The sequence below is a fragment of the Schistocerca nitens genome, chromosome 7 (genome assembly GCF_023898315.1).
Source record: "Schistocerca nitens isolate TAMUIC-IGC-003100 chromosome 7, iqSchNite1.1, whole genome shotgun sequence".
In the NCBI taxonomy this organism is placed as follows: domain Eukaryota; kingdom Metazoa; phylum Arthropoda; class Insecta; order Orthoptera; family Acrididae; genus Schistocerca; species Schistocerca nitens.
The window spans coordinates 563,237,273-563,253,279 of record NC_064620.1 but is presented as its reverse complement, the minus strand read 5'-3'; the positions used below and the strand labels follow the sequence as shown (position 1 = coordinate 563,253,279).

The 16,007-nt window shown below is 41.6% G+C and overlaps 1 protein-coding gene and 1 non-coding gene across 2 annotated transcripts in view; one reads left to right on the top strand and one right to left on the bottom strand.

Annotated features, from left to right (window-relative positions):
* LOC126195296 (uncharacterized) overlaps positions 1-16,007 on the bottom strand; it is a 727,046-nt gene that overhangs the window by 161,096 nt on the left and 549,943 nt on the right. The gene's annotated exons all lie outside the window — the stretch shown is intronic.
* On the top strand, positions 1,361-1,444 carry Trnap-ugg (transfer RNA proline (anticodon UGG)). Its single transcript has one exon. It is a non-coding gene; the product is annotated as a tRNA-Pro (tRNA).

The following is a 16,007-nucleotide window of genomic DNA, read 5'->3' as shown; positions in this document are numbered from 1 at the left end:
TCTGTTTTATTTTTCTTGTGTTGAACCTAAAAGTTGTTGATCAGATGTGTCAAATATTCGCACTGTGTTACAAAATTAATTATTTCTCATAGAACAAAAAGAGCTACAAATCTTATCAATGTGCTGATGTTAAAAATACCTACTATGACGTAAAGGGAAACATTAGTAACTATTGACAGGAAATCTTGGAGGGATGTAGTGCTGTCAATTCCATGTCAGTATTACGTAATTACACGTGTTTTGTGTAAGACGTCCCCTAACTGCTGTATAACGATAAACAAAGAAGATACCCTGTCACACAGTTTAAAATTACAAAATAATAAAAGAAAGACACCAAGACAGAGAACCGAACTCTCAGACTCGAGGATTCCATCGCCTTGACTACACATAGCTGTACGTATTGTTAGAGTGCTGCGAAACTGCGTTTATTTTGTTGTCCATTTTGTATTGAAAATATTCACTGTACGAAATTTTGTTGCAGACATTTTTTGTAGAGTTAGTATGTAAGGAATCGCGTGGCTACCTCCATTCGACTGCGTGAATTTTTGTTTATCCTGTGTATCGATGATCACCGAACATCCCTAATCCAAGGTGTCTGATGATGATTTGTAACAAACTAAACTAGTAGCCATAGTCAATGTCTCCGTAGTTGCTGATGGCGCTAGGATATGTTTGCAAGCTATGCTGCAGCACCTGCTGGAAATATTCCCAAAAAATATATGATTTGTGCTCGATCGTTTGCACAAGAGTAAACTGGCTACAATTCAGTCGATTTCTACTATATATTTTGGTATAATTAACTGAGTAGATGACTGTGCATAGACATAAAGAATGGTGCGGTCTCGATGTTGTTATTAATCTTCACTTCTTCTGCAATCGATGGATTAGGCAAAGTTGCCTGTTCCGGCTTCAGGAAATATCTGACCATCGTTTCCCTGGTCTTCTCGGTCATCTTCTTCCCTTATCCCTATATTATAATATGTACTTGGGATCCTCTCCTTTGGTGTTCCAACAACAAGCTGTCTTCAGTCATTTCAATAGTTAAGACGCAAAGGCATTACAGACATTGACTGCGACTGGGCATTGAGTTAAATCAATAAGAAAAGTTGAAAATTTGTGCAGGACCAGCATTCAAAGCTGGGGCTTCTTCTTACTAGGCAAATGCTCTCACCACTAAGCCATTCGGACACAGTGGTCATCGTAACTGCGCGGACCGAAATTCTCAGCTTATCCGCACATTACTACCGTAGTGCCCCTTACCAATCATCTACATTACTCGCGACATTTCGCCGATACCCTTAAGAGTTCGAGACTGAATAATATATGTCCAAAAGAACAGACTCTCACTTTTTTCTTGCCGGCCCGTGTGGCCGAGCGGTTCTAGGCGCCTCAGTTTGGAACCGCGTGACCGCTACGGTCGCAGGTTCGAATCCTGCCTCGGGCATGGATGTGTGTGATGACCTTAGGTTAGTTAGGTTTAAGTAGTTCTAAGTTCTAGGGAAATGATGACCTCAGATGTTAAGTCCCATAGTGCTCAGAGGCATTTGAACCATTTCTTTTTTTTTCATCTAAAGAGTTGATTACAAGTTCTTCCCTTGTTTTTATATTTGCAATTTTATCTGAAATAGTACATTCTTTCATCGTCTCCAAGAATCTCACAAAGGGAGCTTACATCTTTGTATCTTGTTTGTATCAACTTTCCTCAACTTTGATGTTTCAGATCCATCAAGAGAATCAGGCACAACTATCACGTTGTAGTACTTCATTCGTGTTTATTTTCTAGTTTGATTCTATTTTTTGTACTACGTGTTTTCTGGAACACGGTAAATATGTTTTTACAATACTTTTTTCATATTTATAACAGGCATATATTCCTGAGTAATTCAAACCCGTAATTTGTTCTAATACAGTGTTAATGATAACAATTTTGATTGGTATATTTACTTTGAAGACCATTGTTTTCGTTTTCTTTATGAAAAAGTTCAAAACTATAATTTTCACGTAATTTCTGTAACATGTATAATGATCTTTGCAGGACGTCTTCTCTTTTGCTTCACCAACAGCAAATAGCATTGTCTTAAGCGTAAAATTTGCTGCAATACAAATATCTGTTAACTTTACACATCCATTCTGTAATCAGATCGTCTAAATAAACTGTAAACAAATTAGACGACAAGCTATAGTCCTGTTTTTCACCTTGGTTTGTATGTGTCGTTTTACTATACCTTCTGTTTCCGACACGCACGCTGATTCTTGTGCCTTCAAATTTATATTTTAATATTTTAAATGGGTGATTCGGATATTTTCTTTGAGTGATGATTTCCCAATTTTTCTCCGCTTACCAGGTCAAATGCTTTTTCGTAATTTATAAAAGCTGTATGAGTTTCGAAGCTATATTCCTTTCCATTTTGTGTTATCTGCTTAACTGTGGAAGTGGTATCTATAAAGGAGCGTCCCTTTCTAAAACGGTTTCGTTCCTCTAATAAGAAAAATCTGTGATGGCTCGCACACTTTTACTTAATATTCTTGCATGTCTTCTGTAGTGTTGGCAGAAGAACCAACACCGTGTTACTAGAAGAGGACGAAATGCACGCGTTGTAGCTCACGCGGGCTGGCGTGAGGAGGGAAGAACTATACTGACGTGAGGTCTGCAACATGACAAGGAATGAGAATTCAGAAAGCGGACGTAATTAGTTTGATACTTAACTTTAATCCATTAATGATGAACGTCGCTCTTGACGGTACATGAGTCACAATATTATCTGTTCAGGATACATAGTAACTGAATATGGCGCCTTGCTAGGTCGTAGCAAATGACGTAGCTGAAGCCTATGCTAAACTGTCGTCTCGGCAAATGAGAGACAATGAACCATCGCTAGCAAAGACGGCTGTCCAACTGGGGCGAGTGCTAGGGAGTCTCTCTAGACCTGCCGTGTGGCGGCGCTCGGTCTGCAATCACTGACAGTGGCGACACGCGGGTCCGACGTATACTAACGAACCGCGGCCGATTTAAAGGCTACCACCTAGCAAGTGTGGTGTCTGGCGGTGACACCACCTCTTCTGTAACCTGCATTCAAAGCACTGACTCCCCTAAAATTTACAAATCTGTTTCTAGCGACTTTTTTTAAAATATGCTCATTCCTTAGGCATGCGACCAGGATCTCGAAATGTGGCGACTACGTTATTAATTTTTTCAATAAATTCGATGGCTAAGCCTGGTGAAACCAGTCCGACCAACAACATGCAGAAGGTACGGGCAGCAGTCCTTTCTGAGGTAGGACTGCCTCCACCTTAGCGCTCCAAAAGCTGACGGCCCGGACCGAGAGGAAGGTAGGAGCGCAGCGCGGCAGAGTTACAATGCGACCTCTCGCCACGCCCCCTACTGGCTGGGCCGAGCAGAGCCAGCGAGTAATTAGCGGGCATTAGCTCCGTCCATTCAGTGAGCGAGCACACCTCACGTAGCAAGCCATTAGCGTGCCGCAGTGCACGAGGCACAAAGCTGCAACAGATCACAGTAACTAATGCACCACACGTGCCACAAATCTCCTGTGATGCATTCGCGTTAGAGCGTCACTGAACAAATCGACGATTTCTTCGTAGATACACATTGAAACGCCAAAGAAACTGGTAGAGGCATGCGTATTCAAATACAGAGATATGTAAACAGGTAGAATACGGCGATGCGGTCGGCAACATCTATACAGGGTGTTACAAAAAGGTACGGCCAAACTTTCAGGAAACATTCCTCACACACAAATAAAGAAAAGATGTTATGTGGACATGTGTCCGGAAACGCTTAATTTCCATGTTAGAGCTCATTTTAGTTTCGTCAGTATGTACTGTACTTCCCCGATTCACCGCCAGTTGGCGCAATTGGAGGGAGGTAATGTTGACTCCGGTGCTTGTGTTGACATGCGACTAATTGCTCTACAGTACTAGCATCAAGCACATCAGTACGAAGCATCAACAGGTTAGTGTTCATCACGAACGTGGTTTTGCAGTCAGTGCAATGTTTACAAATGCGGAGTTGGCAGATGCCCATTTGATGTATGGATTAGCACGGGGCAATAGCCGTGGCGCGGTACGTTTGTATCGAGACAGATTTTCAGAACGAAGGTGTCCCGACAGGAAGACGTTCGAAGCAATTGATCGGCGTCTTAGGGAGCACGGAACATTCCAGCCTACGACTCGCGACTGGGGAAGACCTAGAACGACGAGGACACCTGCAATGGACGAGGCAATTCTTCGTGCAGTTGACAATAACCCTAATGTCAGCGTCAGAGAAGTTGTGTTGTACAAGGTAACGTTGACCACGTCACTGTATGGAGAGTGCTACGGGAGAACCAGTTGTTTCCGTACCATGTACAGCGTGTGCAGGCACTATAAGCAGCTGATTGGCCTCCACGGGTACACTTCTGCGAATGGTTTGTAATGAATTCTGTGATTACTCCTTTGTTTTGTGGTTTTGTTTCTGATGAAAGTCTTTGTGTGTGAATGCAGCTTGCCGCTAACTTGGTGTAATGTTTGTCTGTACAGAAGTGTATCTGTCGTCTTTATCGTTCCTTCACTCTCACACCTGAATCAGTACAGTAAAGTCAGGGCTTCGTGTATTATGATTGGCTGATCCGTAAAAGGACAGACAAACAATTATACTACTGGAGGATTCTAAGTAATTTCTATAAATTACATTCACTCTCTCTCTCTCTCTCTCTCTCTCTAATTTATCTGTGTACAATGCAAATATAAATTACTTGAGATCAGCCTGGTCGAATCTCTGGTACAGCCCTCAGTCTTACTATTCAGCGGCGGTCTTGCTAGAAAAAATCTTTACATTTGTTATTATTATTAAGCGCTGCATTCAGTTGGGAAAATCGATCGTTTGAACAATTCGTTCAGTTTACGACAGACCTAATATTTCAGATGTGGACGAAGCCTTTTTGGACGATTTATAAAACTCATAGATTGCAGGTTCTCTTCGTCACAGCTGAAACTTCCCAATTAATTACAGGCCTAGACAATCATCAATAATTCATACAGAGAACTCATTCTTCATTCACTCTGTAATAAAATGGTCACAAACCTTATTTCTGATGAAAGATGTATATTGAATCCTTGTTAATTACAGGTTCCGTTTCCGTGTATTTTAAGTCTCAGGAAATTAACCTTTTTACAGGTTTATCATTTCTTTATCTATCCCGCTATCGGCACAAATTTCCCTTGTTCGCTTTAGTGCGAAGAAGAGTACCTAAACTTCTTTAGGAATCCAAAAATCCTCCCACCGATATTTCCGAAACTGTTCCCTTCTCTCTCTTTCTCTATACTATAATAACCATGGAGCATACATATTTGTACCTCTGTTGTTCCAAAGAATAAACGAACTAGAAAATTACCTTGGCGTCGACGAGCTGTCGGCGCATATCTTACTAGAAAATCTGATCAGATACTTTTCAAACGTAAATAAATGTGGATGATTTGATTGATCACTATTAATTAGTGCGTGGTAGAGGGTAATTTTCCGTGGGGATATTACAATGCCCCTCGCAGCGAGCGAAGTTTGTGAGCTCAATTTTGATTCACCGAACACACTTCGCGAGCTATCTATTAGCGTGGATAACCCGGAAGTGATGATTGTCAGTCCTCCGACTGAAAAAGAATATTCTGTTTGAGACAGACGAAGAAAAGAAATGTGGAAAACAGAAGAAATGAAGAGACAGGTACCGCGACTGTATTGCTTTTACGTGCATCTCGGTGTTATGTTTGCTGTGCACAACCAAGGAAGATGATCTTTCATGAACTGTTGTCAGGGTCTACCCATTCGGGAACTTTCTTAAGCAGGGAAACCTTGGAAAACCTCTTAAGCTTAGACCCCCAGCCTACGGTACATAGAAGATAGGAACGCCTATAGAAGAACAAAAATAATTTTGAAATTTATCTCTAAAGAAAAGATAGGGATCAATTTGTATCACGATTTGGAAAAGGGTAGTTTGTGCCTCTAGCAAAAAAAACTTTTTACAATAAATAACGTGAATTTGCGTTTTACAATCTTGCTCCTAGTACAATATCTTGCGGTGCTAAACTCCCCCGGGTCTTGCATGTCCCCGACGTCCACATTTGTAGTCGGTCTTCTACGCGGCCCCCTTTGTCGTTGATCTTCTACGCGGCCCACAATGGGAAGAGTAGAAGGAACAGGGATACTCGAATTCACATGCAACATTCATTCCAAACGAATTAGCAATGACCAAAAGGAAGACTCTTCCTGCAAGAGAACTGATTAGGTTGCACCATCCAAGATTCTCCTTTTTGAAAGCAAAATCCTTATGGCTTCATGGATCCTTTTTGTTACGACGTACTTCAATGAATTCCACTCTTAATTAATGATGTTGCCAAAAGCATCATCCGATTTACTCTCGTTTGAATACTCCTTTTTACTTTGCCTCCCCACTTGTACTTAGAAGTCCAAACGCTTTAATAGATTTTCTATGACTGATTTGTTCTTCGTAATTTAAAGGATTCATGTAACTTACTATAGATTTTGGATTCAAATCATCGAATAATGGAAAGTGTAGTTCATTTTATACCCAGACATCATCCATATTCCCTTAATAAGTCATATAATTTAGCTATCCTCAAAACTTTTTATTTTAAACACATATATTTCTTCGCTTTAGTGCTGAAATGTAAAAGTTATTAGCATTGAGGAATGCGGATTCGCTTCTTTCATTTACTCTCTGATTCATACTACGTTCATCCATGCTCATCTATGGAAATGGATTTTTCAAACATAATTCCCAAACGAACACAAACCATTAAGCAACTATTAATTCTATGAATATTACTTTTTTTTTAATTATTCATTAATAAATTAAAAACTCTTAACTTCTAATTATAACACCTATTCCTTTTAAAGTTCAACATGAATCAATTTATCCTCGCGTTTGGTGCGAGTCTCTTATAAAGCATATCTGTGTCGTCTCTATCGATTTTAATTCTCGCGCCGACGTCAACTGTTTTGCGCGGGAAATTGTCTTTGCGGCGTTAACCGTCACTCACGATTCACTACCACAACACATCCCTTCACACGTTTACCCATCTAAGCGTTCACATGAGATTATATATGAATATTCACTTTAAACCTTTTTTTGATTATTCAGCGTCATTTGCGGGAAACATTTCATTCTTCTCGCAGGTCAGTCAGATACTTTATACATCTTGATCACATTAGCAAAGCTAAAGTTCTATGTTCACTCAAACCACAGGTGAAGCCTATCTCCACTATCCTTTTTACAACACTCAATAGTAATAATTAGTCACTATTTCTATATTCTATGTCATTGATTAACTACTTCACTTTAAAGGTTTTTAACACTACACACACACAGTTCATTGTTATATTTTTTACGAGCGTTCACCTCTGTCACTCGGAACACCATTCCTCCCTATCTCCTATTCTTCATTATATCTTTTTAAGTCGTTATGAGGAAATAACCCTTCTATTTTGTTCAATCCCGTGTATGCTTTTGGCACGACCAACAATGGGGAGCAGTATGGGCTTGTAGAGGGTTCGATCAAACCCCATTTCAACATGCGATCTATTTCTTTTTGAACTTGAGCCTTTAACCTCCAGGGAACAGGATAGAAAGTTCGACAATATGTTTCGTGCGGCTTAACGTAGAGATGGCATATGTATCCTTTTAATCACTCCTGGCCTTTCATCAAACACGTTTTCATAAACTAATAATAATTCTTTGAGCTGCTTCTTCTGATCTTCAGTGATGCAGTCGGATTCATTTAACTTCTCATACACTAATTGACCGAAATCTCCTTTGACTTGGAACTCATTATTTGCGTGCTGTTTAGAATTCTGTGCAGTCCTGATTACTTGCACACTGATCCCACTATTATATTTTCTGGTAAGGCCTTCCTTTTTCAACAAGTCCAACTCAATTTCTTGTTTATTTATATTTAACCAAATTTTTCCTGTTTTAAAATCTATTCTGCATCCGTATTGACGTAGGCTGTCGACTCCGATAATGCAGTCTACCACCAAATTTTTCACAACAAGGAATGTGCTTAATATTGCTACATTTCCTACTTCTACACTAAGTAGTGACTGCACTTTTACATTCGCCGATCGAGCCCCAACGGCGCCTATTATTCTGCAATTTTGAACTGGAAAAATTGGTACTCGTCTTATATTTCTGATCTTGTTGAATAGAGCCTCCGAAATAACATTCGTGGTTGCAGCTGTGTCTAAAACCGCCGTTATAGGTACAGTCTCCAAAATGACTTGCACTTCGGCTACTGCCACCTGTTCCTTATCTTCATCTTTGGGTTCTAAGTCTTCGGTCAATTCATCTGCCAGTAATCGTCCATCATTATACGTTAGCATTGGTACACATATCCTGTTGCCCCTCAACCTATTGTTGACCGCTCCTCCGGGGCACGAGTGGGTCCTTACAAGTTTGTTGGATTTTGATTCGCCTGGTGGTTGACATCGTCCGTTACTTCGGTAATTACCGGTTGATTCGTAGATGTCCGTCCCCACTGATGTTGGTTATTGGAGTTTATTCCCCCCGGTTGGTTCCACTTTCTATTACCGTTATTATTCCAAGCTTGCGGTCTAAAATTCCTTTCGTTCCCCCATACGGGATTGTATCGTTTCCCATTCCTGTTATTCCTTGGATAGCCCCTCGCAAGACTATTGCCGGTATTATTGTTGAGATTTTGAGGGGTTTCTCCACTATTTATCGATCTCTGTGCGTTCCCTTGCCTACCATTTGCCGGAAGTTCTATCTCCCTATACTGGAATCTGTTATTACGTGCTTTCTGGCTGTTCTCTTCTATAATGTCTATATGATCTAACGTCGTGAGGAACGACTCCAGGTCTTTATCGTTGCCGTAAATTAATTGATTCCGGATGCTAGTTGGTAATCTTGCCTTAAGTATGTTTATTATGTCTGGCAAAGGCATAGGTCTGTCCCAATATCTTGTTTTATTTATATATTTTTCAAAATACTTCCTAAGGCTTCCTTTCGAAAAAGAGAAAGGCTCTGGGTAGAGCACCTCCTGCCTTAGGCGTTCCTGTACCCCTTCTGACCAGAATTTTGCTAAAAACGCTTTTTCAAAATCTTCATAGGTCGAGCAAACAGAAGTCATGTCCGAGGCCCAGATCGCCCCCGAACCTTGTATATACCCAGTAACGAAACTGATCTTCTGCCACTCCGACCAATTTCTGGGTAGCACTCCTCTAAAACTTCGAATAAAAACAATCGGATGGACCCCCCTTTTGTCAGTGTTAAAAATCTGAAATTGCCGATGCTTTATCATTTTTTCTTCGGCATGACAAAGGCTTTCATAATCTCCATCCGCTAAAACGTCACGCGAACAACTAGCTCGTGGCCATTTGATATTCGAGTTACTTACACATGTCGGTATTGTGTGCGAATGTGCAGTAACGGGGTCTATAGTCGCTGACAACTTCTGCTGTCGGCCTGTATTCATTTGTTCTGAGCCTTGTTGTGAAACGCGTATCGACTCTTCGATCGTTTGTTTCCATTGCTCGAAATCAGCGCCTAACTGCTGTCGCACTTCCTCAAGTCCTTTCGCAAACAAATTCTCTTCCTGTTTGCCGCATAGACTCTGGAATGCTGCTTTAACATTTTGCTCAACGTTTTCACACATTAGCCTTTTGTTTTCTAATGTGATTTCGGATAATTTACCCGTTAATACATTAATCTGGTGGTCAATAACGTCTTGACGTTCTGTCAGATGTTCCACACTTTCCTTTAGGTTCGTCTGCGTACGTGCCAATTCAGGGAGTTGCGCAATTGCACATAACATGGCATCTTGCTTTTGTACTAACTGCGGAACCATTTCCACCTGTTCGCGTACTGTATCTATCTTAATAGCCACATACTCCTTCATTTCTACACGAACGCGTTGAGTAGATTCCTCACATTGAGCTTTAACCAATTCGATTTGTGCAGTTAATTTTCGTTCCGTCTCTTCGGCCTGATCTTTTAGTTCCTTTGTCTTTTCCTCTATCCGCTGCTCTAATTCGGAAAAACTTTCATGTAACTGCTGCTTAATCTCAGCTTTCAAATTTTCCTGCCCTTCAGTAACTGAGGCTAATTTCCTGTTAATGTCGGTTTTCAAATTTTCCTGCCCTTCAGTGACTGAAGCTAATTTTGTATTCAAATGGTTTTGCCCTTCAGTAACTGAGGCTAATTTCGCGTTAAGGTCGGTTTTCAAATTTTCCTGCCCTTCCGTAACTGAGGCTAATTTTGTGTTCATATTATTCATGGTCTCAGTAACATTTGCATCTGCCTCATTATAATTACTAATGGATCTAATCCATGTTGCATCCCTACTGTTACATCTCCAGCCGTGTCTCCCGGGCATTCTATTGCGCTATCTGTAGCTATCGGCTCTACAACACTTCTTACTACATCATTATCATCGGTGCTCACAGCTGAAGGCTGTTACATGTTGCTCTGCTCTGCTTGACTCATCTTAAACATTGCCCTAGTTAAAACCATATAAATGTTCTACAGTCCAGATTTATATATATCTCCCTTCACACAAGAATACTTTCGTATAGTACTTATACAGTTAAATGCAACTAGGGCAGTTCAATCAAACTACGTCTTGTATGAACACAATTAGTAAATGTTCAAATCTACGTTTACTTCCAGAATACTAGCAAGCTTTAATTAAAATATTATAGATCTGGCCTTTTGTCTGCGCCCTGCGTACTGTATATCTGTGGATCCAAGTAATTCGACTGCGAGTATTTCTTCTCTTTTTTTTTTTTTTTTTTTTTTTTTTTCAAGTTAGGTTGTCTCGTCGTCGTTCACATGAAACAAAGAACAAAATTATTTTAACAACGTCCAAAAACGTGTCCTGTCACGGATTGGCCATTGTAATGAATTCTGTGATTACTCCTTTGTTTTGTGGTTTTGTTTCTGATGAAAGTCTTTGTGTGTGAATGCAGCTTGCCGCTAACTTGGTGTAATGTTTGTCTGTACAGAAGTGTATCTGTCGTCTTTATCGTTCCTTCACTCTCACACCTGAATCAGTACAGTAAAGTCAGGGCTTCGTGTATTATGATTGGCTGATCCGTAAAAGGACAGACAAACAATTATACTACTGGAGGATTCTAAGTAATTTCTATAAATTACATTCACTCTCTCTCTCTCTCTCTCTCTCTCTAATTTATCTGTGTACAATGCAAATATAAATTACTTGAGATCAGCCTGGTCGAATCTCTGGTACAGCCCTCAGTCTTACTATTCAGCGGCGGTCTTGCTAGAAAAAATCTTTACATTTGTTATTATTATTAAGCGCTGCATTCAGTTGGGAAAATCGATCGTTTGAACAATTCGTTCAGTTTACGACAGACCTAATATTTCAGATGTGGACGAAGCCTTTTTGGACGATTTATAAAACTCATAGATTGCAGGTTCTCTTCGTCACAGCTGAAACTTCCCAATTAATTACAGGCCTAGACAATCATCAATAATTCATACAGAGAACTCATTCTTCATTCACTCTGTAATAAAATGGTCACAAACCTTATTTCTGATGAAAGATGTATATTGAATCCTTGTTAATTACAGGTTCCGTTTCCGTGTATTTTAAGTCTCAGGAAATTAACCTTTTTACAGGTTTATCATTTCTTTATCTATCCCGCTATCGGCACAAATTTCCCTTGTTCGCTTTAGTGCGAAGAAGAGTACCTAAACTTCTTTAGGAATCCAAAAATCCTCCCACCGATATTTCCGAAACTGTTCCCTTCTCTCTCTTTCTCTATACTATAATAACCATGGAGCATACATATTTGTACCTCTGTTGTTCCAAAGAATAAACGTACTAGAAAATTACCTTGGCGTCGACGAGCTGTCGGCGCATATCTTACTAGAAAATCTGATCAGATACTTTTCAAACGTAAATAAATGTGGATGATTTGATTGATCACTATTAATTAGTGCGTGGTAGAGGGTAATTTTCCGTGGGGAAATTACAGGTTCATCCAACAATGTGTCAATCCTCATTTCAGTGCAAATGTTCTCTATACGGATGAGGCTTCATTCCAACGTGATCAAATTGTAAATTTTCACAATAAACATGTGTGGGCTGCCGAGAATCCGCACGCAATTGTGCAATCACGTCATCAACACAGATTTTCTGTGAACGTTTGGGTAGGCATTGTTGGTGATGTCTTGATTGGGCCCCATGTTCTTCCACCTACGCTCAATGGAGCACGTTATCATGATTTCATACGGGATACTCTACCTGTGATGCTAGAACATGTGCCTTTACAAGTACGACACAACATGTGGCTCATGCACGATGGAGCTCCTGCACATTTCAGTCGAAGTGTTCGTACGCTTCTCAACAACAGATTCGGTGACCGATGGATTGGTAGAGGCGGACCAATTCCATGGCCTCCACGCTCTCCTGACCTCAACCCTCTTGACTTTCATTTATGGGGGCATTTGGAAGCTCTAGTTTACGCAACCCCGGTACCAAATGTAGAGACTCTTCGTGCTCGTATTGTGGACGGCTGTGATACAATACGCCATTCTCCAGGGCTGCATCAGCGCATCAGGGATTCCATGCGACGGAGGGTGGATGCATATTTCCTCGCTAACGGAGGACATTTTGAACATTTCCTGTAACAGAGTGTTTGAAGTCACGCTGGTACGTTCTGTTGCTGTGTGTTTCCATTCCATGATTAATGTGAAGAGAAGTAATAAAATGAGCTCTAACAAGGAAAGTAATCGTTTCCGGACACATGTCCACATAACATATTATCTTTCTTTGTTTGTGAGGAATGTTTCCTGAAAGTTTGGCCGTACCTTTTTGTAACACCCTGTATAAGACAACAAGCGTCTAGCGCAGCTATCAGATCGATTACTGCTGCTACAATGGCAGGTTATCATGATTTAAGTGAGTTTGAACGTGGTGTTATAGTCGCCGCACGAGCGATGATACACAACATCTCAGTGGTAGCAATGAGGTGGGGATTTTACCGTACGATCATTTCACGAGTTCAGATACTTTTGATCACATAGTGTAGTGTCATTTCGAATCTTGGCTTTGATTTTGTAGATTTTTATTAATTAAACAAAAAAGACAAACAGGGCCACAAAAATTAATAAAAATCTCTAGCAATACACCTGCAAAGAGACCGAGCGAGGTGGCGCAGTGGTTAGCACACTGGACTCGCATTCGGGAGGACAACGGTTCAATCCCGTCTCCGGCCATCCTGATTTAGGTTTTCCGTGATTTCCCTAAATCGTTTCAGGCAAATGCCGGGATGGTTCCTTTGAAAGGGCACGGCCGATTTCCTTCCCAATCCTTCCGTAACCCGAGCTTGCGCTCCGTCTCTAATGACCTCGTTGTCGACGGGACGTTAAACACTAACCACCACCACCACACCTGCAAAGAGGCTATGACGGGGTCATGATGGAAATACCAAGAGGACCACGAAAAGGTGACAGGAATGAAACAGGCTTACAGAAATGGGATTCTACATTTCATTCAGATACCAGATGCTGCATATTCACAAAAAGCTCGCGGATGCGTGGCATCCTTTGTCAAGTCCTCTGGGCCGTAACCACATACTGGTGAAAAGCACAAGGGTCCGGGTCATACCCGCTCCCCACCAGGCAGTGAACATATCGCCCGATAAGCCACATAACCGTACTGTTCTTCGTTCTGGAAAAGAAGGTAAAATCGTGACGCAGGAGAATCTCACTGAAGAGTACAGCCTCCGTCGTCCTGGCAAGGAAGACCAATTGGCCGGCCGTTGTGACCGAGCGGTTCTAGACGCTTCAGTCCGGAACCGCGCGACTGATACGGTCGCAGGTTCGGATCCTGCCTCGGGCATGGATGTGTGTGATGTCCTTTGGTTAGTTAGTTTTAAGTAGTGATTATTCTAGGGGACTGATGACCTGAGATGTTAAGTCCCACTGTGCTTGGAGCCATTTGAACCATTTTGAAGAACAATTGTCGGCGGAGACTACTCTAATGTGTCCGCAGGCGCCCAACCAATAAAGTAATGTATCAATTGCATGGCGACGACTGCATAGGTCTATCTCAGTAAGGTCAAAGCGAAAAAGCCAAACGTTGGTGGGGAGAAGGTTACGAACGGCTTGGTACCACGGGTACGGCACTTCAGTCGGAAAAACAGGCAGGCTGACGCTGGACCAAACAATCTTCCAGTTTCTCTCTGGCGCTAGGGACTCCACAGAGGAAGCGTGATTTGCAAACGTCCAGCGACATAACAGCATTCTGAGAAAGAGATGTTGCTGGGAAAGAATATCAATCCCCAAATAACTGACATCAAGAAAACAGTCACAAATATGCCTTAAATTATTATTTATCCTACCAACATCTATTGGATGGGTTAAGCTTACAGGTCGGAGACAGGCAAAAAAATTGAGCTGTAAGTGACTGGGGGACGCAAAGGCACTTTAAAACAGTGCGTAGAGGAAATACAGCAGAAGCTTTGCCCCGAAAATGAAAGAGGCCCTAACTGCCGCCCATCAGCCGGGATCTCCACATAGCCTGAGACATAGTTTCGCCAGATAAACTTTCCCCGATAATCGTTATAGCTTTCGGGACTTCATCGTAGGCAAGAGAAAAATTTGGGCAACAAAACAGGCTTTGCTCAACACATAAGTTTCCAAGATACGAACGTTATGAAGTAACGAGAGGGAGCGACGCTTGCGTTGAAGGATCACTCCTTGAATCCTGTCAGTTATGCACTTCCAACTTAACGCAGTCATCTTTATGGGACAACGATCAATTATAACGCCCAGCGATCGATGGCGGGCGACCGCCACAGCCCGGGGAATATCAACTGCCTCAGACTGAATAATCGACATTTTCGATCGTTAATCTTTGCTCCCGTAAGGCGAGAAAGTGCGTCCAACACGTCCCTGATCATCGGTATATCGTCAAGTGTACGAGGAAGCATCATAAGATCGTCGGCATACGCGCGCGGCTGGTACATTGGTGAGGGGTGATACACGTTCCTCTGCATATTCCGATGCGCTGCACGATGTGACAGTGTCCCCAGATGCTTATTTTCGTACATGTTGTTTCAATATGCACACTATATAATTTTGATAGATGAACTTACGTCTACATCTGCATCTACATCTACATCCATACTCCGCAAGCCACCTGACGGTGTGTGGCGGAGGGTACCCTGAGTACCTCTATCAGTTCTCCCTTCTATTCCAGTCTCGTATTGTTCGTGGAAAGAAGGATTGTCGGTATGCTTCTGTGTGGCCTCTTAATATCTCTGATTTTATCCTCATGGTCTCTTCGCGAGATATACGTAGGAGGGAGCAATATACTGCTTGACTCTTCGGTGAAGGTATGTTCTCGAAATTTTAACAAAAGCCCGTACCGAGCTACTGAGCGTCTCTCCTGCAGAGTCTTCCACAGGAGTTTATCTATCATCTCCGTAACGCTTTCGCGAGTACTAAATGATCCTGTAACGAAGCGCGCTGCTCTCCGTTGCATCTTCTCCATCTCTTCTTTCAACCCTATCCGGTACGGATCCCACACTGCTGAGCAGTATTCAAGCAGTGGGCGAACAAGCGTACTGTGACCTACTTCCTTTGTTTTCGGACTGCATTTCCTTAGCATTCTTCCAATGAATCTCAGTCTGGCATCTGCTTTACCGACAATCAACTTTATATGATCATTCCATTTTAAATCACTCCTAATTCGTACTCCCAGATAATTTATGGAATTAACTGCTTCCAGTTGCTGACCTGCTATTTTGTAGCTAAATGACAAAGGATCTATCTTTCTATCTATTCGTAGCACATTACACTTGTCTACATTGAGATTCAATTGCCATTCCCTGCACCATGCGTCAATTCGCTGCATATCCTCCTGCATTTCAGTACAATTTTCCATTGTTACAACCTCTCGATACACCACAGTATCATCCGCAAAAAGCCTCAGTGAACTTCCGATGTCAT